Source organism: Leopardus geoffroyi, chromosome D1 (assembly GCF_018350155.1).
Source record: "Leopardus geoffroyi isolate Oge1 chromosome D1, O.geoffroyi_Oge1_pat1.0, whole genome shotgun sequence".
Lineage (NCBI taxonomy): Eukaryota > Metazoa > Chordata > Mammalia > Carnivora > Felidae > Leopardus > Leopardus geoffroyi.
Window position 1 is genome coordinate 48842102 of NC_059329.1, and position 25393 is coordinate 48867494.

The following is a 25393-nucleotide window of genomic DNA, read 5'->3' on the forward strand; positions in this document are numbered from 1 at the left end:
CACTATCCTTTATTCACTTATTGATGTGTCTGGGAGATCTTTCTATGCCAGTACATAGGCAGCTTCTCCATTCCTTGTTACAAACACATAGTAGCACACTGCAAATTGTGCCATAATTTTATCGTCCCAATTTTAAAGATGAAACCAGGGTACAGAGGTTACATAGCTTTCTTAAAGTCAAGAGAAGGACCTCCAGCCTCTGGCCCCTGTGGGTCTGATCTGATTTCTGATCTGATTTCTGTGGGCACAGAAATCTAAAGATAACTGACAAATAAATAAAGGCCATAGTGCCCCTTCCTTCATCAGCAGCCCCATGTGCTGCCTTCTGCCATACTTTCTCCCTAACTCCCTATATGCTCTGAGTCCTAGTGGGCACTTCCTGGAGTGGAGCAGCTTGGTGTGCTTTGTTTTCTTCGCTCTATCAATTTGACATACTTAGGGTCCTATCTCCCTGTTCATGTCTGCCTTTATTTTGACCCTTTAAATGTTTATTTATTTTTGAGAGAGAAAGAGAGAGAGAGAGGGAAAGTAGTAGAGGGCAGAGAGAGAGGAAGGCAGAGGATCTGAAGCAGGCTCTGCACTGACAGCAGCGGGCCTGATGCAGGGCTCAAACTCACGAACCATGAAATCGTGCATGACCTGAGCCAAAGTCAGACACTCAACCGACTGAGTCACCCAGGTGCTCCTTGTGACCTTTTAGATGTTTTGCTCTAGACATCTTTGAAGTAGTTATTTGTGATAAGCCTTGGAGGTTGAGGTTTGACTGCAGGTCCCAAAGTTTCTGATGTTTGTGTATATTCACAAAGCTTTCCCTTCCCTGCTAGACCTCTATCTGCAGCCTGCTGTCCACCTGTCAAAGACCTGACTGTCTCGAAAGCAGCAAGAGTTTTTTGATATTTTTGGTCATCATTTAGCAGCACTCTGCTATCAACTCAATTGATCCCAGCTGTCTGGTTCTGAGCTCTTGGCTACAGACCCTGCCTTTACAACCACACTTCTAGAAGGTAACGTAGTATGTAGTGAGGGTGAGATAATTTAGTAAAGGCTGGTAGAACTTGGAACAAAGCAAAAACTCAGTAAAAGTGATGATGATGATCATCATCATCATCCCTATTTTATAGATAATAGATTATCCCTATTTTATAGATGTGGAAACTGAGGCTCAGAAAGGTTTTTGTTTTGCCAGAGCTCACATTGCCATTGAGTGACTGAGGTGAGATTCAAACCAAGGTTCTTCCAGGGTACAGTTCTCTGTATTATATCATTAAATAGAATTCAGAAGAGACTCATATTACCAAATGGAACATTAAAGCACGTAGTTAATAAGATACTCTCCAGGTTCACTCACAAAATAATCTTACTATGAGAAAGGGTTTGTGATTGGCACAAGACTGCTGTGGTTTTCAGCACATTACAATTATATTACAATGGAACACCCACTCCCATTTCTGCAAATCCATCATCCATATATTTATTTCTGTCTCAGAAGTATTTGAAACAAGGTTTTTTAGCCAGTTGTGGAAAGAAAAATTCCCTTTCAGCAATCCTAATTATAATACTAATAGTTACCAGACCTGTTATGTGCCAGGCACTATACCAAGCTGTTTACATCTATTATCTCATGTACTCTCCCTGTAACAACCCTATGAGATAGGCACTACTGTTTTCATTTACAGATGGGGATTGAGGCTTAAGTGCAGTTAAGCACCTTGTCCAGGCTCCTAACAGTTCAGTAAGTGGCAGAGGCCAGATGTCAGACCCTGGTGACCAAAAGCCAGCTTATGACCAAAGTCCCTGTATGAGACAGCTGTTTTACCATAGCTTCTTCTCCCCAATGGTAGGCAATATGGTGGCCACCTCACATCTGTAACAGGGTACAGAGTCCATGAGCCAGGCCTATTGCCAAGTCCTTTAGAATCATTTCTTACTGGTTAAAGATTCTAAATTACATGTCAGAATTCTTACCAGCTGGATCACAATGCTCTGGGCTTCTCTGCTGAGGAAAAAAAATGTCACAATGTGATGCATGTTTGTTTGTTTTTAATTTCACTAGCACTGTTAGCCCCTTTAATTTTTGTCAAAGCTTAATTACGCATGTGATCTCATTTGTCAAGTCAACACCCTTTCTCAGTAGGCTACTAGTGGAATTCTCCTTCCATACCCCTAACACACTCCATTTTATGTCTAAGCAAGACCATTCCCAAGTATGGTCTTTCCAGACTATACATTTAGAAACCACTTGTTTTATTTAAGGGGTTGGAAGCTATTTCTCTTAACGAACGCTTCCAAAACTGAACTCACCCTGGCTTAAAGAACCAAGTGTGGTCAATCAAAACCTCTTAAAGCAAATTAGATGCCATCTGCTTCTCGAGACTTTGGGAATGTAGACCTGCTGCTTAGAAACCGTATTTGAATTAATATTACAACAAGCCACTTGCCTGTTGTTTGATTAATTACTCATGACTTCTTACATAAAAGTGATTTTTCCTGAGTGAATTCTTTGGATAATTAAACGTCAGGTATGTGTTATTATTTTAGAGTCAACCTCATTTTATTTCTTTAACAAATAGTATCTGTAGTAACAAATTTGAAAGTGTTCACCTCATTTGAACTTTATTGAGCACCTATTATATGCTAGGTGCTGTTGAAGGTACTTTGGATTATTTGGTAGAAAGAGTAGAACTTTTTCTTATTTCTCCTCCCACAATACAAAATGTTATGCGCACTGACCTGTGATTTCTTTGAGGGCAAAGAACATGCCTTATTCTTATATGGAACACCTGATAATAGGACCTCACCATAGAAAGGTCTTTGTTTAAAGTAAAAGTGAATGACTCCTTACTTCATCTGCTTTCGTGAAGGGAACTGTTAGCAGTCTTAGATCACAGAAAAGAGCATTCATGCTCCTGTTTGCTGTGACAAAGATCAAAGATGGACATTTGGTAAGATTCTCTATCTCTGGCTCTCACAGTGCTTTGCAGCTCTCTAAAAGCAGTATTACTTCATCTATTGGTGACTGTGAGCTCCTTCATGACAGGGACTTATTCCTCTCATATTCCTCTTTTTCCTTACTGTGGAAGATGCAATACTCAGCACATAGACACTCAGTCAGTGTTTGTTAAAATGAATTAATCACAGACTGCTTCATTCCCTCTAATTGAGCAGAGACCACACCTTGGCCATTTCTGTTTCCATCTTACCTGTATCGACAGTGTGGTACATATTTTGCACCTAAAGCATGATCAGCAAATGCTGTGGACTTCAAGTTTCATCTTTCTTTTGAGTTCTTCGTAGTACCGTGTTGCTTTTTTAGAGCAAGACTCCCAAAAGTATGCATAAAGGAATGAGTGCCTTCCCTGACCAATTAATTAACTTACCCAATGAATGAATAATAATGACCAAATACATGAATAACATGCCTTCTCATATACAACCATAACATGTCTCCCTCTCACCTGACAAATTGGGAAACAGGGGCCAAAAAGGGAAGGACTCATGTAGGGTTACGTGGAGAGATTATACCGAAGCTGGAACTAGAACCCAGATTTCATTATCTCCAGCCCAAATTTCTGCCTTCTTAGCATCTGCCCTCTTTCTCTTTGTTTACATCCCCACTGCGGCTGCCCGAGATCAGGCCCCATCCTTCCCTCCTGGGACTGTTGCACTCGCCTTCTGACTGTTCCCTGCTGCCAGCCTCAACACCTCCAGCCCAGCCTCCACATGGTTGCCATGGTGATCTTCTAAAGTACAAATCAGATCTTGTTTACTCTGTTGTTTAAAGTCCTTTAGATGTTCCCACAACATTTAGGATAGAGACCACACTCTTTCACATGACCCACAGGGCAGTGAAGGATCATCTCCTGGCCCCCAGGCCTGCCTCTTGTTTCTTTCCCCAGGACCTTATTTCCCAGCTGCGTTCAAGTGTTTACAGGGACACTCACTGTGCATGGCCACCCCCATTCTTCCTGCTTTCTCTGCCCAGACCATCATCTCAACCTGTCTTCTTGGTAGACATCAGCTTCTAGTATCTTCTACGCAGAGACAGAGGGCTCCTTTGTCCTCTGTCTAGGAACTGCCATCCCTGTCCTCTGCCCCTCCCCCACACATACTCCCTCACTCCTCAGAGCTGATCACTAAACAACTCTTCTTCTACCCTAATGGCTATAACACTTCTTTCACTTAGTTTTTGAATACATCTCTCTCTCAGGAGGCCATGAACTCCTTAAGGACAGGGGCTGAGTCTTATTCATATTTGTGTTCCCAGAACCTGGCAGTAGGTCAGGCATATAATAGACACTCCATTACACAGCTGCTGACTCTCTGGAATAAATATAACTTCCATAACCCTTCACAGTGAATTAACTCAACTTATGGTTTTCTTTAAATTAAGCCTCACATGGGATGATAGTTGAATTATGTAAGACTGAAAGGAAGGAGAATATATTTAAAGAAAAGCAGCACTTGAAAATGTCTTGCCTTTATAGGTGGTGAACAAATATTTCATAGCAACCATGGGATAATGTATCAGCCTACTGGTAATACAGAGTGGCCAGAGTGCCACCAAATATCTCTGTGGAGCTGTTCATAACTACCTCCCCACTGCTTCTCTTTTCAGTCCCTGGTTTGCTGAAAGAAGTCAGTGTGGTTACCTGTTAGGTGAAGAGAACCTGGGTCACATTCAGATCTTTCATCAGGGAATAGATTTTCAGCTACTTTTCCAGCTCAGTTGTTAAACTCATTCTGCCTGATTTACCAATTGCTGAATTGTTCATTTGTTTATTTATTTGTGATGCAAGTCCCCTGGGCTTCGGGACTAGTTTCAAAATGCTACTGCTCCATCTGGTTTAAATAGAGCATACTAAGAAGAAATAAGAGAAACAATGGGACTGTGAGTTTGAGGGAAAAAAGAAACTTTCAGGCAAGCAGGAAGCAGGAAGAAATTCAGATTCTTTCTTCTTTATGATTCTGTGCTGGAGAAGGGAAACTGTTTTCAGCAAGAAAGGATGCTTTCTCTCTAGAAGTTCACGTCAGATTCAATGATCTGATATTCAAAATCTATGAGGTCTGAGTCCGTGAATGACTTTATGAATTGTGTTTAGGCAGCCTAGTCTCTGGAGCCCAAGACAGTAGTCTTTGTTCTTCCCTTTTTCCTATCTGTTTCATTATTTTCTCAGGCCCTTCATATGCCTGAGTACAAGCCACCTTGTAGGACACTGCCTGTGGAATGAGCCAAGGGTAGGCATCTTGGCTTTGGGCATTCTGGATTCTCCAGCAGAAGTGCCATTCACTGTGATGAGTGCATTTCATTGGCACAGAGTTGGGAAGGCTATGGTGGTTAGAGATGTGAGCTTTTGGCTACTCTCAGGTCTCAGAGTCCCAGCTCTGCTCCTTGCCACCTAGATGATCATGGAGATGCTGCTTTGTTTAACGTCTTTGAGCCTCAGTCTCCTTATCTCATAAGAGGGGCTAGTTTTTAATAACACTAATGTAATAAGCTTGTTCAGAAGATTAAACAAGCAATATGTAAGAACTTCACTGGAAATACTCAGGAATCATTAACTATTTTTATCATATCTGAATGTACTTTCACTTTACACTGGTAAAGTCTTCACAGTGTCCTCCTGAGAGAAAGGGTAGGAAGGCATTGTTGGCTCCATTTGACAGAGGGAAGGGGCTCATAAACCTGAGATCCCCTCTCTCCACAGTAGTTGTTCCCTCTCCACTCTGCCACCTTTTGGTGGTGGTTGCATATCCTCTGTTCACCTTTTCTACAGCATGACTCAGACCTTTTCCTTCTGACAACCAACCTTCTGAATGAGAGACAATAACAATCAAATAATTTGGCGTTATTCGCCAGGAGAGCTAATAGCTCTCTTTGCTTTCTACATTAACAAAATGAAGTCTGCTGTTTTAGAAAGCACTGAGCAAGGGTGGTACATAATCTGATTGAGTCACAATATTTGATTTGTACTGTTTTCCCTTTTTATCAAATAAGAGAATAGGGTACATTGTCCTCCATGAAGGAGAGCAGGACAGAAGTGCAGAGCAACAGGCACAGGGCTGACTGAGTTTTCTCCACACCCTACCAGTGCTCATGGTCTGATTGCATGTTGCCTGCTGTTCATTTGGCCCTTCCTGAGAGGACTGGAGGGGAGAACAAGGATTCAGATCCTGATCCCCTGTTGTGAAAGCTATTTAGAAGTTGCATATGCTCCTCAGATTGTCCAATGACTTTTTGACAGTATTGAAGGAATGGCTGGACCTTTCCTGACCCAGTATGGTCAGCCAATCCATAGTCAATTTATTTTAGCCAATTTGGAAGAGTTAAAACTATAACTATAATATATTAGTTACAATACTAGCTCTTGTAACAATAAAATCTCAAAATGAATAATGGTTTAAACACAACAGAAGTTTGTTTTCTTTTTCATCAAGTCCAAAACTTGTTTTAACTTTTCTCAGGGCAATGATTCAGATATTTTTTCTATGCTGTATGTGGCTCCTCCATCTTCAAATGTGACTTCCAAGTTCAAGGATTAATTTGCATCGAGCTGGTAAGAGAGAGAGAGAACATGAAGTCTTTCAAGGGGAATTGGACCAGGCCCATTCCATGTCATTGGTCAGAACTCACATTCCCTTGGCCAGAACTCAGACACTAGGGCACACCTAACTTCTAGGTGGGGTCTCATTTTGTGCTCCAAGAGAAGAGGAAATGATTTTGGTGAACCAGCCAGTCTCTGCCTCCAAACAATAATGACAAAAACTAGTATTTATAAAACATTTGCTCTGTGCCAGGCATTGTGTTAGCACCTTATCTACACAGTTTTTAAATTCATATACCATATTATTTGCCTATTTAAAGTATACAATTCATTGGGTTTTATTTTATTTTATTTTTTTTGGAATATTCACAGAGTTGTGCAACCATCACCATAATCAACTTTCAATCATGTTCAACACCCCAGAAAGAAACCCATATCCATTAGCAGTCAGTCCCCATTTCCTCCCAATCCCTTCCCCAACCTGAGGCAACTACCAATTTACTTCCTGTCTGGATAGACTTGCCTGTATTCTAAACATTTCATATAAGCAGAATACTTATATTCTTTATATAATCCTCACAGCAACCCAACAAGAGGCACATTGTTATTCCCATTTTACAGATTAACAGGGGATCAGGTTGCTAATAAGTTTAAACTCTGTGCCTCACTGAAAGCCATAATACTGAGCTGTATCCCAAGTATAAATCATGCCACGATTTGGAGGGGAAGAGTGGAGGGGATGTTTGTTTGCTTGCTTTTAGTGACCATCATGGCAAAACTCTGACTTCTTCATGGATGGCTTCTTTACTGAAGTGACAGGCATTTAGGAGCCAGAGAGCTCGAGACTGAAGCCCAGACCTACCATTTTACCAGTGTATACAAAAATCTATGCTCCTTAATTCCTCTCGGATCCTAGTGATATTATCTCTAAAACGGGAATAATATATCTCTGTTTGCTGGGAGGACTCAGTGAGATTAACCCATGTGAAAGCTGTTCCCACAACTTTACACAGTTGATGCCTTGCCAGTGTTAGTAGTTCCTGCTCAGAAGTGAGATTCTGGCTATAATTGGGCAGCCAAAGAAATTATGTTAATGTATCTGGGCCTCCAGGATACTGTCCAGGAAGAAGTTATTGTGCCTTGTATTTTATAGTATCCAGATTACAACCCAGGAGTGGCTGGGACCCTAGGAGGATCTGGCACAATGAGGGGTAGGAAAATGGGACATATTCTCCAGGACAGAAAAACAATGTGCAGAGTCTCATCTGTCAACTTCTGATCTCAGCTGGGCAGAGCCGCTTGTTCTAGGCACCTGGAAAGAACCAGCTGAGCCAGTGCAAGTTTGAAGTTCCTTGGGAAAGAAGATAAGCTGGCTGAGTTTCTGTAGGCAAAGAGCCAGTAATGAGGTTTCCAGCTTTCCATCACATGCCCTTTTCATCACTTTCAGCTCAGCCAGAGACGGCAAAGCCTCATACTCAGGGACCAAGTGTGTATGTGAAAGGCTCAAGGAGATAGTTAGAAAAGAGTGAATTATGCTTTTGTTCCATTGACCCCTTCCCCACCCTATCCTGTCCTTAGCCATCGTAATATTAAAATCTAGGCATGAGAGCACAGAGAAGACAGTGGGGAAGTTGTATTGGTGGTAACTGGCTCGGTCATATCGCCAGAAGAGATCATCAGAGAGAAAAGGCCTGAACTCTGCAGGAATACGGACATATTTCAGCCTTTAAAATATGCCGTAGAAGCCTCTGGTCCTGCCATTTCCTCACGGAATGGACAAATGACTTATTCTCTCTGAGCCTCCATTTCCATATAGGATTATTACCTGGACAACCATGCAAGCTGCAACCTGTGTAATTCAGGTGCCTCCATTCACATGAACTAGGGGTCAGCATATTGTAAACATGTAAAGGGCCAGATCCTAAATATTTTAGGTTTCATGGGCCATATGGTCTCTATTGCAACTAATCAACTCTGCTATTGTCATGTAAAAGCAGCCGTAGATAGTACATAAACGAATGGGTATGGCTGTATTCCAATAAAACCTTATTTATGGGTACTGAAATCTGAATACTGTATAATTTTCATGTGACTCAAAGCCATATTCTTCCCTTGATTTTTTTTTCAGCCAATTAAAATGTGAAAACCATTCTTGGCTTACACAGTATACAAAACCAAACAGTGGGCCAGATTTGGTCTGCAGGCCATGGTTTGCAAACTCTCAACATACCCTAAAATATGTTTATTACCCTCTAGAGAGATGCAGTGTGGTGTTCCAATTATTATAAGGATGAAATAAGAAAATATACCTAAAGTGATTAGCATAGTATCTGCTCCTTATAAGTGTTCAGCAAAGAGTTACTATTACTATTACCCTGTTAAGAAATCTGTCTACTCTCTACTTGCCATGGACATTTGGAAAAGGAGGCAGTCACATTTGCTTGTTTATACACATTTCTACTATATTAAACTGTTATTCTTATTAAAGCGTATATTCAAATTAAAAAATATAAAAACTGGGTTGGACAAGTAATGGCATTAGTCAGCCACACAGTTTTTGGGTTTTGTGTTTCGCTTTTTTCTATGCTTCCTAATGCCCCAATGTTGGCTCTTCAGTTTCTAGATGTGTCTTTAGAACTTGGTCTGTGCTGCTAGATGCTCCATGAAAAATGAGTTTGGATCTTTTCTTTCTAGTATTTTCTTAGTATTCTTCAAAATGAGTATATACATCCCAAGAGTATGCAAGATGATAGCCCTTCTCTCTATATTAATTTTTCATCTCAGCCCTTAAATTTTTGTTCCCATGTAGGTTTTATAATGTACATACTGTGCCATAGCACTATAGCTGTACATCTGACAATTTATATAAATATTTATATCATGAGGGTATGTCCTCAAAAAATTTAAAATGATTCAGCAATCAAATGTTTAAGACATCTGGTCTAGGAGGAAATCAGAAGTATTCGATGGGAAACAAGAATTGGTATGAGTGACACAAGTGTTTTTAAGATACGAATTAAGGTTCACTCTGGTGTCCATTTTGTGGCAGGTAGGTAGCAAGATAGTTTACATCTTTAATTTCTTTTTTTAATGTTTATTTATTTTTGAGAGAGAGAGAGAGAGACAGACAGAATGCAAGCAGGGGAGGGGCAGAGAGAGAGGGAGACACAGAACCTGAAACAGGCTCCAGGCTCCGAGCTGTCAGCACGTAGCCCAACATGAGGCTTGAACTCAGAAACTATGAGATCATGACCTGAGCTGAAGTCTCATGCTTAACCAACTGAGCCACCCAGACACCGCTACATTTTTAATTTCAAAATAACACAACATCTATATTAAATAGGTCCTACCGTCCCCATTTTATAGAAAATGAACAAAGAATCAATTTGGAAAAGTTAAGCAACTTGCAAAGGTCAGGTTGAATGAATCAGGTCTGTTTAACTATAAAGCATGACATTTTCCATTTTAGCCTTCATTGCATTGAAGAAGTTCATGAAAAAAGAATGATCATTCTTTGGTATTCCTAAACTCTAAAGCTAGTTTTTTCCCCATTACACATTCTTAGGTTATGGAGTGGTAAGTGGATAAAACTCCACTCCCATAGAGATCCATGATCAACTTCTTGTCCCCACCCCCACCACAGCCCTTTGTGTTACCACGCGCTTCTCACTCTGATTGAATATCTCCTTCGTAATTGGACATCTCCTAGTCATCCATCAAGATTCAGCTTAGGGGCACCTGAGTGGCTCAGTCAGTTAAGCATCTGACTCTTGATTTTGGTTCAGGTCATGGTCTCACAGTTCATAAGACTGAGCCCCACGTTGGGGTTCTGTGCTGACAGCACAGAACGTGCTTGGGATTCTCTTTCTGCCCCTCCCCTGCCTCTCTCTCTCTCTCTCTCTCTCTCTCTCTCTCTCTCAAAATAAATAAACTTAAAAAAAATTCAGCTTAGACATTGCCTCTTCCAGGAAGCCTTCTTGACTTTATCCCAAAACTAAGTCTGATACCTTTCCTGTACACACCTATAACACTTTAATGAAAGACCTTATTAAATAATCTATGCATTGTGTAGTTAACCATTATCTGCTCGTTACTCCCTAGAATGAAAGTCTAGGGAACAGAAAATTTGAACTTGAATATATTGTTCTTCTGGAATCCAGACCTGCAACATACTAGGCCCTCCATGAATACTTATGAAATGAAGGAATTCCTTCTTCATTGATTTGGAGTCTGACATAACTTTGCAAAGAGGTGGGTTGAAATTTGTCTTTACTGAAGTTCCCCAAGACAGGACAAATTAGTGGATATTAATGAGATTATAGGGAACCATATAATGGAAAAATGAAGAAAGCAATCCTTCATATGTATGTATGAAGGCTTTTTCCTTCTGTATTTCTTAGAAACTAAAGAGGATGTACAGACTTAAGTCAATCATTTATATTAAAATCATTTATATTAAAATATATTAAAATTTTATATTAAAATATTAAAATTTATATTAAATATATATATATATATATATACACACACACACGTATATATATGTTCACAGGTGTGCACCTATATAAATCCACACATATTCATGAGCATGAATTAATAAAAATAGACTACCATAATTTTTATAAACTGTCTATTGGATCACTGCTTGCTCAACAAAAGGATAAAGTTCATTAACACTCTTCAGGTTGCCTGATCCTGCAGAGTCATCCAGTTGCTTTAAATCTCCTTCAGTCATAAAGCTACTTCCCTCGTGGACACATAAAGCTTTACCTCTTTCTTTAAAGGGACATAGCATTTACTGAGAGCTTTGGCAATGTTATAGATACTCAACAGAGGTGATCTCATTGAATCCTCAGATGTTTGCACAGACCCATAGGTCCTGAACCCAAAGAAAATGGATCAAATCAAAATTTTACTCAAATAGAAAATACTCACTAACAAAACAGGAAGAAGGGAGAGAAGACTAAGAAAAAGTCTGAATTACATTAAATTCAGTTACAAATGAATATTGTTAAATTCAGTTATATAACTTTGTTGCATGGGATTATACAAAATTAATTTATTGGTATTAAAATGAGAGAGTGTGACCATTAGCACAGATTTTTTATCAGAGCAGGTTGGGGCCCTTTCAACTGATTGAAAGAAAAGCTTTCTACCCACCACCAAATGTTGCTACATGTGAAGGGCTTTCTTACTTGTTATAAGGGGACAGCATTGGAACAGTTGTTCCTCGACTTTTATAATTCATAGACCAGAAACATTTCAGAACAAACTTTTATAGGCCAACAGAATTACCAGCTTTTTATCTTGCCAATAAAATGAAAAACACAGAAAAAAAAAAAAAAAGACCAAAAAAACTAAGATCTATTCTCACTGTCATTTCAGAAATAAAAAGACAATTTAATAGCAAAAACAATAGGAAGAAAACAAACAGTAGGAAAGACATAATCTTATAAAGGAAGGTCATACACCCTACTGACTCTGCTCACCCTGCTCTGGAGGGGAGGGTCAGGGACAGCCTCTAGGGACCTTTGCCTCTGCTCTGCATAGGTTTGAAGTCACACAGATCCGGTTTAAGTTCAGGCCCTACAAATTCCTAGCTGTGATACCTGAAGCAGCTTTCTCAACTTTACTAAGCTGCATTTCCTCACATGTCAGATGAGGATATCTGACTGACTGTATTAATTTCTTGGGGCTACTAGCCACAATCTGGGTGGTTTACACAAATGTATCGTCTCACAGTTCTGGATCCCAGAAATCTGAAATCAGGTATCAACACGGCCATCCTCCCACTGAAGGTGCTAGACAACGATCTGTTTCAGGCTTTTCTTCTAGCTTCTGGGAATCCCTTGGCTTTTAGCAGCATGACTCCAATCTTCACGTAGTGTTCTTCCTATGCACACACCTGTGTCCAAATTTCCCCCTATTATAAGGATACTTGCCTTATTGAATTAAAGACCCACTCTACCCCAGAAGGATGACTTCTTAACTGATTACAACTGAGACAATCCTTCTTCCAAATAACTTCACACTCTGAGGTATCAGGGGGTTAGAACTCCAACATATGAGTTTTGGGGGAATACAAGTGAACTCATAGCACTGATCAACCTCATGGAATTGTATCAAAGTCAGTCACAGGACAGGTTGAATACTTTATAAATTACCAGAACAATGTAAGGGTGGTGTTGTTGTTGTTAAGAAAGTTTATAATTGAGGACTTTATGATTTAGGGACAGTAAGCAATTTATGCAAGGATATATAACTAAGAAGCAGTAAAGATAGGACTTTGAACATATCCTTTAATACATATATTAAATACCTATTATGTGGCAAGCCCTGTGCTAGTGCTAGATTCAGCCTTAGACAAAATAGACAAGGCCCTTGACCTCATGGAGCTTATACTCAAGTGGGAGGAAGGAAATGTTAATGAAATAAGCAAGTAAATATATAACACACATTGAAGTAGAGGTAAGTACTGTAAATAAAAATAAAGTTCAACAAGTGAGTATCAAGTAAATATATAACACACATTGAAGTAGAGGTGAGTACTATAAATAAAAATAAAGTTCAACAAGTGAGTATAAAATAACAGGGGAAGGGAATATGCCATTCTATGCAGGATGTCACAGAGTTCTATGAGGAGACATGTGAGCAGAATCCTTCCTGACTACAGAACAGGAGTAAATCCTAAGTGAAAGGGGAACCACTGAAGGGAGGTGATTTTTGCTAGGGTCTGATTTTTGTTTTAAAAGAATCACTCCAGTTGCTGTGTGGACAGTAATTTGTAGCAAGGCAAGAGTCGAAATAAAGAAAACAGGAGGCGATTATAGAGACCCATGTGAGAGATGATGGTGGTATAGACTGGGGATGGGGCGGAGATGGAGGAAAGATTTGGAATATATTTGGAAGACAGAATTAGCAGCATTTGCTGATGAGTAAGACGTGGGATATAAGATAAAAAGAAGAGTCAAGAATGACTCCCAGCTTTTTGGCCAGAGCAATGAGGTGAATGATTATGTCATTTCTTGAAACATATTGGGAGTACAACAGATTTGGGAGAAGAAAACACAGTCTGGTTTTCAACATTTTAAATATGAAAAGCCTATCAGACAGTCGAGTGGAGATTCCTAGATGTGGTATGCAACTGGGTGTAAAAGTCTGGATTGCAGGGCACAGGTTGGGACTAGTGTAGGTAGTCTTTAAACTATAGGTGGCATCTAAGCCTTGACTGGATGCTTTGGCCTAGCAAGTGAGTGCAAATAGAGAGGTCGAATGATGAGCCCTGGGGAACTATAAATTTGAAATATCTGGAAATGGAGAAGGACCAGCAGGAAAGACTTAGAAGGATAGGTTGGTGAGGTAAAAGGGAAACCAAGGGGGTCTCAGGAACCAAGTAAGGAAGGAGGTTGATTCAGGGAAGTTGTAACTAATTCTGCCAAAGGGCTGGGAAGAAATGGAGTACATGGGATTGTACACTGGCGATTGGTCTTATTAGTGAGCCTGTCATTACTTACTTAATAAAAGCACTTCTGGTGGGATTTGGAAGGTAAATTAAATCAGTTAAGGAGAGAATAGGATATGAGGAAGCAAAAACAGTGAGAATAGGCACTTATATATTATGTTACCTGCTACCTCAGCTTTTTAGACACAGTGGATGTAATAGTTAAGAGTGTCGGTTCTGCAGTCTTAGACTTTGGTCATTATTCTGACTGTGCCATTTATTAAGTCACCTAACCTCTCCAGCCACAGAGTCTTCATCTACAAAGCAGAGATTATAGTATAACCCATTTGAAAATGCTGTGAGGGTTAAATGTCAATTGCAAGTAAAGTTTAACACATTTCCAGCCCATATTAAGTACTCAGTAAATGTTACAACTTCCACTAATATCAGCAAAGTACTGATATAGCTTCAAGGCTCCACGCAGTTTGTTGTGTCTGGGAGCAATTGGTAGCATGAGGGGATAATTATGACAGAATACATGTTATGATTATCCTTGACATGGAAACAGAGCAGTGTGTTATAATATAAAAACTATAAACACTTGTCTATATAAATTTTTCATGGGCTGTGTCATGGTGGAATAGTCAGGCAATGTGGGGAAATAGACAGGGAGGACATGGCTCTGGAGGGAATTTTGGGGGTCATCGTAGATCAGGGAGCTGATTCCATGATTTCCATGGAAAGACTTAGAATAGACCAAGCCTTGTCAGGCCATGTGGTAAATAACCCACACATCAATATATAGGAAGTAAACATTTATCTTGTAAGCATAGTTATCACTTATTTACTCTTTGCTACACATGGTATTTACACCTGGCCTTTTGAACCATTTAGAAACTCAAGTACCTCTCCCCTAGCACTCCCCCCCCCCCACCGATTATGTTGCATACTCCCGTTCCTACAGTGCCTAGTATTAAGTACGGTCATGAAAGAGGGGGTGCCTCATCCACGCATATCCCAGACCCCCTTGTAAGATGCATAGAGGGAAAAACAAGCAGGGGATAGTTAATATGTGAACAAATTAACTTGGCCACTGAGCCATTCTCTAGAAACACATAGCTAAGAAAATCCCTCATGTTTAAACCTGCATAGCCTGGAACATTATAGCAGCACCTTGTCCCATAGAAGGCTACCACTGATGTCTCTCAAGGAATATTGATGCACACATCAAAGATAGCAGTTTCTTATATGGATGGCCAAATGCTAGAGTAAACTGACTTAGGACAAGAGTTTGCAGTGGGACCTTCGAGAAAGAGATACCTGTCTCCTTGCTTGGGACACTTTGACTTAATGGCAGTAGATGTGTAACTATGTGCAAAAACTCATTGTTGTTATGAATTTTGTGATGGGTGCTTGTTTGTAACAGGTGAAGTAAGCCTAAGTTGGTCTCACTGTGAATACCTAACTGCTATATAAATATGCTTCCCTGAGCTGGTGACTTCAGTTGACTAACAGTGGAAGTGAAGTGGAAAGGAGCTACGGAGCTGAACAGGCAACCCAGAGCAGAGCCCCAGGCCTGCCATTCTCTGGCAGAGAGTCTGTGTATCCCTGGTGACAGTCTGCAGTCTCTGGGGTTGTTACCCCTTCTTCACAGCAGGCAGATCGGAAGACTCCTTGGCCAGCACCAGCAGACATTTCAAAGACAATTTAAAGGGAAAAGGAGACAGAAATCCATTTTCCAAAAAGAAGTAGGATAAGAAAAATAGTTAGCAGTTTAGGGATATGCACTGTAAGTCAGGCACTGTATTTTCTTGATATAGTTTACTTAATCTCACAAGGTAAGAATTAGCAAACCCATTTTATAGATAAAGCAACCCATTTTACAGGAAGTAAGTGGCAAAAGCAGGATTTAAGCACAAGTCTATTTGGTTCCAAATCCTATAATCTTTTTCTGATTTCTACTAAAGGCCATAGTCAATAAATCTCCCAGTGCTCATCTGTCACTGCTGGGAAAGCGAGATCTGTTCAAGAGTGTGGGCTCTGATACCAGGTTGCCTGGAGCTGATTCCAGCCCTGCCACTTAGCAGCTGTGATCCTGCTTAGATTTGTTAACCTCTCTGAATCTCAGTTTTCTCATGTGCCATATGTTGTTCATGATAATACCTACCTCATAGAGATGTTTTGAAAATTAAGTTAGGCTAAGCACATAGAACACTCACTGCCTGACATATTAGATGTGCTCAATAGTAGCTATTATTATTATCAATTTTTTCTAGCGTTGATATTCAACGAACACAAAGACGTAATGCTGACCTTGTCAGAGAGGAAACGAACAGTTCAGGCACTGCTCAGCTCCTCCATGTAGGCTGCCTATTAATGATTTGGGGCCGATCAATGATACTGTTACTGATTTCTGCATGCCTTCTCATTTTTAGGGCTTCCATGCTCTAGAGGTAGCATAGTAGGATAGAAAAACACTGTTCTTGACATCAGAAGACCTGGGTTTGGGTTCAGGCTCAAATCACACATGGAAACTGTGGGCTCTGGACAAGTCACTTTATCTCTCTTGCTATGGGCTCCTCATGTGCACAGCAAAAAGGTATTCTCACTAATTGCCAGGGTTCCTTGAACCCCTCAATTTTGGTGAGCAATTGAACAAAGTCACTTAACTTGCCTGAGCCCTGGCAATACTGGTATACTGTATACCTCTCCTGGTTGCTGAGAGGAGGCTCAGAGAGAGTGGAAGTGTCTGGTACACTGTGACATGCTATACAAACGTGAGGGCTGATCTTTATGGAACTATGATGAGAATTAACCCTGAATACTATGGCTCCCTATGCCTATGTTTGAGATGCAGGGGCTTTTTGCATTTTGCCATCTTTGCCTACCCCCTACTGGGTTGGGTGGATCCACCTTAACAAGGTGTGGGGGAACGCAAGTGGAGGATGGGGGTGCAATACTGATGGTGGGAAAGCATCTTATTGGTTAATGCTGGTACATCCCAAGCACCAATTACTGTCACTGCTCCCAAAGCTGATATATTTATCAGGATGAGTTACAAGGAAATATATGTACCCAGGGAACGAGGATGCTGCATGGTCACCCCCTGTGATGTAAAATATAAGAGTCTAGGAGGGGCTGTTTTATAATTCATCAGGTTTCGCTAGTGAGTTCTGTCGGAGTCTTAGTTATAAAGGCAAGTGTGAACCGGACGGCAGACAGGAGAACCTGGCACCAAGGAGACGGAGAAGCTGCCTGTGGTGCCTCCTGCCTCCTCCCTGCTTTGTTCCAATAATTTTGTGCTCGGTAAGTTCCCTGGCTTTGCAGCTAATCGTTGTTGTTGAATAAGCTTGGCAAATGAATCTGTAGTTTGGAATATGTATGCACTTGCTGTCATAAGTGTGTGTCAGTGTTTGGGCTTCTGACAAATTCCACAGTTCCCCTTTAATGAGCAAAATAGCTTAAAAGATGAAACAAAACCCGACAAATCAATTATTCACCTTGATCCTTGGAAGGCTGCTTTCTTTGGTTGCTAAAGTTTCTCAGGTTTCATTCTGTCAGTTTCATTTGTTGGAGGAGCTTTGAAAAGAACAAGTCTCTTTGTCATGAAATTGTTTTTCTTAGCTGCCAACAGGAGGTATGTACAGGGTGGTTTGTCCATCCCCACCCCCCAGCTTACTCTCCCCAGCAATCGGTAAATCTTAAAACAGACTGTTTGCCCGGTAACCAGCTCCAACAGAGCTGAACCTGTACAAGACAGGATTCAAATTGCAATCTTTTGTGCAAACAGACCTGAGGGGCTGTGAATAATTGTCATTGCGGAGATTATTGTGAAACTCCGTATGGTGGTAGTCCCTGCATTTTGCCGGGATGGGATCAGAATCCGAAGAGATTTGCATTTGGCATGCCTGTTGATGATGTGGAAAGGGAGTGAAAGAAAAGACTGGTTCGTATGGAAAGAGCTGTACAACGCACCCGTAGGACAAACAAATGCACACGGCATGACTGTTGAATTTGTGTAACTTGTAACTGTTGTCTCTAGTTTCCTATCCCCATTAAGAATACCTGAAGCTGCGTTCTGATCCTCATCTGGGTATGCTCCAGGTCCTCGTTCTGGGTCCTGGCAAGAGGCAGGGTGAGCACTAACTCCTGGTCAGCTAGCCATAGGAAGTCATTTCCTCCTCTGAAGGAAAGAAACAGAAGCTGTACCTTCCCGGACTCCTTTCTGCTGTGTTCTTTTGCCTCTGTCCAAATTTCATGGAAACCAACAGCTTGACGTACTTTTTTTTTTTTTTTTTTGGCAGTAGCAGATTTAACTGTGGTGTCATATGGCATATTATATATGGAGAGGAATAGCAAGACATTTTTCTGAATGTTTAAGTGTGTCTGGCTTGTTGACATTTGCTGTATCTCACCAGCAAGGAGCTACTGTCTTCTGAGCGCATAACTGTTTGTCTGTTCGAAGTGTTTACCTTATTATGCATAATTGCACTTTCTCTTTAGATGTAGAATCTGTAGATCTGACAAGAACATCTTTATCCTCAAGGAAGCAACTTGTTTTAGCATCTCTTTGAGAAGAATGGATGCATTTATTTTTTACCAGGGACTTAGCTTGCTCTTTGCTTCTTTCTGATAAAAAATTTGGTCATCAGTACCACTATGCTTCCAATAAAGTTACTTCTCCTTTCCTAGTATAGTTTCTGATTGCACCAAAACTTGGCAGATTAGGAATATGGAATATATCTTTTTCCAGGAACACATTTTTCAGGCATATTTCTTTTGTCCATAAATAGCTTTTCCATATTTTCCATTTCTCTGAAGAAGTTCTGTTTAAAAGAGCAGAGGAGTGATGTATTGTGGTTGGCACTTAGGGGTGTGTAACCTGAGACTTGGTTTCTAATCTACAAACGGCTGCCCCACATGGGGTCTGTAAAACGTCTTTTCGTCTTATGTTCAGCTCAAAGCCCTTTGGCTCCAGCAGTAATGATTAAGACAGCAAATTCAGCAAATCATTGCAGGTATAAACAAACATCTGCATCTTATGGTCTGACCAACCCATGAGGCTCTGTAAAGCTTGGGACACACAGCTGAAGATTCCTAAAAATGTTAATATATTTTAATGCCAAGAACAATATAGTTATAAAGTACTTTTGCGATGTATTGTACATTGGATTTTATTGTACCACATTTTTGTAAATCATATGCCAGGGCCCGTGGTTTATTTTGTGGCAGTATCTGGGTTTTGATTTGGAATGGTTTTATCAAAAAATAAACCAATGTACCGATCTCAATAAACTGAGTTTCTTCTTATTTGGTGGTGGCTTTTTCATCTTCTCCACCCACCAAGAATATGATCTATTTATAGCAGCAAAAGAAAATTTAGCATGAGTTATTTTCAATTAAATTTGCAGGAAGACAAACATGAACTGTGACAAGAACCTTCTGAGAGAGCGCATACACACAAAAACATGTCTCTCAACAAAGGATTAAAAGCCAAAGAGGCATTAACATTTTGCTTACGTGACATATATCATTTTCTTTGAGAGAGGTTGGGAAGGGTGAAGGGGAAGAGGTTTAAAGGAGCTTTTCAGAGCCTGGCTCCAGCCTTGTGGGAGTGAAACGGGCAGGGGTTTGTGTGGCCATGGTGAGCATCTCACTCTCCTTATCTGTCAAATGGGGGAGGGGAAAGTTACCACGATTACACCAGAGAGATGTTGTTTGTAAAGCAAATGGTACGCTGTTTGGCACAGAGGGGACTCAATAAAAGGTAGTGATTATTGTTACAAGTTGAATTTTGTAAAAGAGGTTAACGAAGTCTGATGTTGGTTTTAAAAGAATTATGCACAGTAAATGGGAAGATTATAATTTTTTTCTTGTTAGTAAGATATAGTTTTTACAGCTAGATAATTTATTTCTGTTTTTATTTTGGAAACCTAGTAAAGATGGAGTTATTATTGCCTTTCAGTTTACTTTTAACTAATCCTTAGAATGACATCCAAAGTCCTTACCTTGTTCAAAGAACAAACTTGATTTCAAATGGGGAGCGTGGAAACAAACTGATGCCAAATAATATATGACAGCCTTCTAAGTTTTTTGCTAAACAAGGGCTAGGTCATAATTCCAGCCCTGACACTGCATTAAAGTACCTGATTATTATAGTAAATATTGTTTATTAAGTCCCATGCAGAGTACTGAATGTCTTACATTTACTTTGCAATTTAATCCTACCACAGCCCCACCAGGTAGGTTTTTGGCTTTCCATTGTCAAATGAGAAAATGAGATGAGAGAAAATCTCATTTAAATACTTCTAATTTAAATTGGCATATGGCAGAATTTGAACTCACATCTGTTTGACTCTAGAATCTAACCTGCGCCCACCATGGTGGAATTATCCGATAGGATTTTCCCCGCTCTACATGGTTCCACTTTGGAATCTTGGCCCTGGATCTGTTTTGATTCTTCTCCCCACATATTTAACCCCTATCAGTTTAAGGGGTTTAAAAAAAAAAATAATGCTGAAGATTTCCTTTTCCTTTGCTCTCGTTTTTGGTCTACGCCAATCAAGATCACATTTTCCTAAGCTCTCTTTACAATTCTTAACAAAATATAAAACTTAGTATAAAAAGATGTAAAAATTTAAAAGGTCATAAATCTACTAAATTCAAGGTAAGGTTTAAAAGGTACCCTGAATCACCATAGCCCTTTGACCTGGGCAACTTTCCTCTGGGCCTCTAGTTTTAGAGGAGTCTGTTTTGCCAAGAGGTGGGCCCATTTGGATCTTGCTCCCTAGATGACATTTGGAATAAATAGGGTCCCAGAATTTCCTCCCCAAACAATCCTGAGCCAACTTGCAGGAGTTGTACTGTGTGCCCACTCCTGAGTATGAAGGAAAACCAAGAGGCTACTGTTTTCCTGGGAGTGGGGGATGAGGCTGGGGCGATAATTTGTTGATCAGAGCTTGGACTCACGAGTTGGGATGGTCACACATCTACATGAAAGCCCTTTGGTGGTGCAGGAAGAAACAATGGCAAAGAAGAGGGGCTGGCCTAGGTCTGAGGGCCTCCACTTGTGTCCTTGTTCTGGGCCCCCAAACTGTTAGGGCAATCCTATCTGTGCTGAGGAATGTTTATTTCTATTTCAGAATAGTGACACTGAAATTCCAGTGGGTTGGTTTTATGGGAATTTTGTTTGTTTTTGCTTTTGACCTTTTTTCCCATTAAGCCAAAAGAAGTCACTTGAGCAAGAAAGTGATCAAAGCTATGAAGATCTCAGACTAAAAGCTTTTTAAGTTCCATTTTGGAACTGACAGCAACATGATCCATCAAGGCTATGCCTCCAGTTCAGAGGCATAGACTGATTTAGGAAGATGACCTTTAGGGTCAGCTGGATTAAAACTCTCTATCATCTATCTTTTATGCCATTTGAAAGTATAGTTGCTCAGGGAGACTGTTGTTAATTTCAGGTATCCTTCTCTTAGCTCAGTTTTAAATTGTGGTTGTAACCCTTAGTGCTATGAACTAATGGAAGGCTGCCTAAGGGTTCCACGAGGAACCCTGCCTTACAGGCTGTTTCAAAAAGCAGCCAGGGCAACAAATGGCTTTGTGTGGCCTCCCATTATTATCACACCCCTTCTTCTGTCCAGGCTTAATGCTCCCACTGGCTCCTTTTCATCTTCTGTTGTATCAGATACAAAGACCTACTTAAGAAGAGCTAACCACCACGAGTTCCAGGCAGCAAAATCTCTGTAATTATTAAGAATCTTGAGGATTTAATGTTTTTTAAAAAGTATTTTTAATGCCGTGAAAGTTCTTATGCAATTAACAGAGTGATTTTGGGTTTGTCTTCATGAAGTAGTTTTCTAGATGCAAAGGAAAAGTACATCTTGGGAAGTATTCCCTAGTGCTAAATCTTACCACCTTGCTTTCCTTAGCTATGTAGCAAGTATAGTCATTCCTGTGTCAAGGCTGTTGGGAGGATGTAAATGAGATAACTCATATCCCAGTAAATAGCTATTCCCTCATCCATGTGGAGGCATCTGGCACAGTAAACACTTAGCACATAGTGTGACTACACTAAATGTTCACTCGGTCTGAAAATACAGTAAACTGATGACTCTCTGATGACTAAGGTGTGTGCCACATTTATTTTTCTTAGCAGAGGTGGTACTGGGAATGGTCCAGGAGATAAAACATAAACAAAAACAGGACAAAACAGAATTATCATTTAACCTCCACATTGAAAACTCCTAGCAGTATATGCCGTGGGTGGCATAGACGCCATTGATTTTTACTTTCTTTTGTGTACTTTATGTATCTTTTGAAACTTTGTAATGAGCATACATTGTTTATACGATTAGGAAGAAAAAGGAGAAAAAAAAGTTTTAGGGAATTGAATTAAAGTGAGAAATGGTTATGGATAGATTGTGGAAGATATCTGACCATATGGGGAAGTCAAGTCAAATATTTAAAAATATTCAAAATACTTGGGAAAGAGATGTTTCCCAAATAATCCAGATTACCTTATTTTATTTACTTGTTTAGTTTTGGGGTTTTTTTATATTATTAATCATTTATTAAGCATAGACCAGTGCCAGATGTCCTGCTAGGTACTAAGATTACAAAAATGAAAAATAATCTTTGAACTCAAGGAGTTTATGATCCAAGAGAAATGAACACATGAGCCCTCTGTTCTATCACAGTGTGATTCTTACTGTGCCATAACAGGAGCAGGTAAGGTTGCTTTATAGTACAAGTAACAGAAACCATGACTCAATCTGACTTGCTTCATAAAGGGAATGTACTGGTGATTATAACCTAAAAGTACAGTAGTAAAGCCAAACGCAAGAAGTCTGATCCTATGGCTCACCAGGTTGTCAAGAAGTCCATTTCCTTTGGTTTTATCTTGCTTCCTCTTTTGGTATTAGCTGCACCCTAAGTCTAACTGCCCTCGTGGTCCCAGGACAGTTGTCAGTGGCTCCTGAGTGACTTGTTTTCTTAGTCGTATACAGCCAGAAAGAGATCCTGAGAATCATCAGTATAATTCACTTTGAATGGACTGGTTTACCCATAAACATAAAACCAAATCACCAGCCCCATTCTAGAGCTTCAACAGGGTAAAGACAGCCTCCCCATGACCTTATGAGTTCCTAAACAAACTCTAGCACCTGTCACTATTAGGAGGGGATGGTGGTGATGATGGACACTGGCCCAGCATCCAAAGCCATCTTCAACTTGTGATATGTACAATACATAATGTACAAATGTTCACTAGAATTAATGGAAAGAAGGCCAAGCAGATGATGGTGCATGTCCTTAAACTGACTTCCATGTTGAGTAGGGGTTTGCCAAGAGATAAGAAAGAGGGAAAGGCTTCAAGGTAGAAAATAAAAGCTCTCTACAGTAACAAAAACTAACCAGGTAATTGTTCAACACTCTGCTGATCTTTATATTGGCACTACTGCAGAAATTACCAGCCAGAAGCCATCTGTCCAGTGGTATAATTAACAGAAAACCTAACGTCTCAGTTTCACCAAAACCTGTTGTTGCTGATAGCAGTTGGGTTTTTTTGTTTGTTTGTTTGTTTTTTAATTTTTTTTTTCAACGTTTATTTATTTTTGGGACAGAGAGAGACAGAGCATGAACAGGGGAGGGGCAGAGAGAGAGGGAGACACAGAATCGGAAACAGGCTCCAGGCTCTGAGCCATCAGCCCAGAGCCTGACGTGGGGCCCGAACCCACGGACCGCGAGATCGTGACCTGGCTGAAGTCGGACGCTTAACCGACTGCGCCACCCAGGCGCCCCTTGGGTTTTAAGCTAAACCACAGTCAAATGTTCTTATTTTTTACAGTGTGACTACAGATTTGGTCAACTTAGTATGAACCTTAAAGTTTATGTCCTCTGGCTCAAAATTATAATACTTTAGCGCTAGACCATACCATTGTCATCCTTCTTCTCCCTCTTTGCTTCTGAAACTTGTTCAGGAAGGATAATGACTCACCCAATGCCTCAAATTTATTTGCATATTGCTATCATGATATTTGTGAAGCTATAAAATGGGGATACTTTTGACTAGATGTGTTTGCCAGTTGTATGTATATATATCACAGTGAGAAAGAGATAGACTAGAATAAAATATTCATTAGCCAAATATCATTGCTCTATAGCAAAATTAGACTTTGGTGACTTTGTGATTCACAGTTTGTATAATTTATTAATCCTTCAGTTCTTTGGCCTCAGGCAATACTCACTACTTTCCACTTTTCACCCATTTCTTTCCACTGAGGGAATAAGAAGTTTTCTAAATAAGATTTTGGTGGATGGACTTGGTAACAGTTTCCACTAAACCTGCTGGATCCAAATTCCATTAGCTGTGCTTCAGTTGTTTTCCACCTTCGCAGCATAGAAGAGGAAGTGACAAGACTTAATTACTTTCTATAGGAAGCGCACTCATACTGTTCATGGCATCCACATGTAATCATAATTTTTTTTTTTTTACCCATGAAGCTTATCTCAATACTGTCAACCTGCCTACCTAATGAGCTTGCACCTAAATATTCATTGGTCTAGCTTCTTTCCAAACAACACTCAATAATGGCAATACACAGAATCCAAGTATATTTCCTTGGGCCATTTGCTTCTGGTGTAGTAAATCTGTTCAGAAAAATTGCAGCCAGTCTTGGGAAAGGGGTCCCAACCCAGCTGTGTCAGTGAGGAACCTAAGACATACTCAGAAAACATTCTTCAGTCAGAGAAGGCTGCAGTAACCATGAAGGAAATGCTTCCCCGGGACATGGTTTCTTCCTCTTCAAATGAGACAGCTTTTCAGTACAGAGAAAGAGCAACTAAAGGTAGTGGAAGGATGGTAGATAATGTTGATTTAAAAGCATGTATGGCACCCAAGTATTAAAAAGTGTCATTATCCCGTGACACAACTTTACTTCCCGTTTGCACAAACCAGATAGGCTCTTTTTTGTTTTATTTTGAGCTTTAATTATACAAGTAGAGAACTGGCAAGAGAAAATATATTTTGGCTGAATTTCTTACCTCATCAGTAAGTGTTTTGAGTTTCTGACAAATAAGGGGTGCCAAAGAGGTATCAAAGAGACCAGTACTAATATTCAGGCTGCCTTCAGTATTCCTGGTTCTTAAACCACTGAATATTTACATTCTTTTTGGTAAATAGCTTCTCATCTGGGCCCCGTGAGTGCCTCCCTCCCAACTGCTTTAGACCATTCTCCATTCCAGGCCCTTATGCGGGGCTTTCATGCATCTCCAGGACAGAGCAGCTAAAGACCTCATTGATTAACTGAAGATTCACTAAAGAGTTAATGTCTGACACAGCTAGTTGTTAAATATTTTGACATCACTGCTGTAGAAGACCCATCTTATTTTTTAAGAACTTATGGCTACA

At 40.2% G+C, this 25393-nt stretch overlaps 1 protein-coding gene and 1 long non-coding RNA gene across 30 annotated transcripts in view; one reads left to right on the plus strand and one right to left on the minus strand.

The window, feature by feature from the left end:
- The window catches only part of DLG2 (discs large MAGUK scaffold protein 2), a 2060218-nt gene that overhangs the window by 1840906 nt on the left and 193919 nt on the right, over positions 1-25393 (plus strand). The window lies entirely within an intron of this gene.
- On the minus strand, positions 725-18254 carry LOC123601079. The gene is made up of 3 exons (XR_006713958.1): positions 18049-18254; positions 17484-17562; positions 725-6551 (listed from the first exon to the last, which is right to left on the minus strand). It is a non-coding gene; the product is annotated as an uncharacterized LOC123601079 (long non-coding RNA).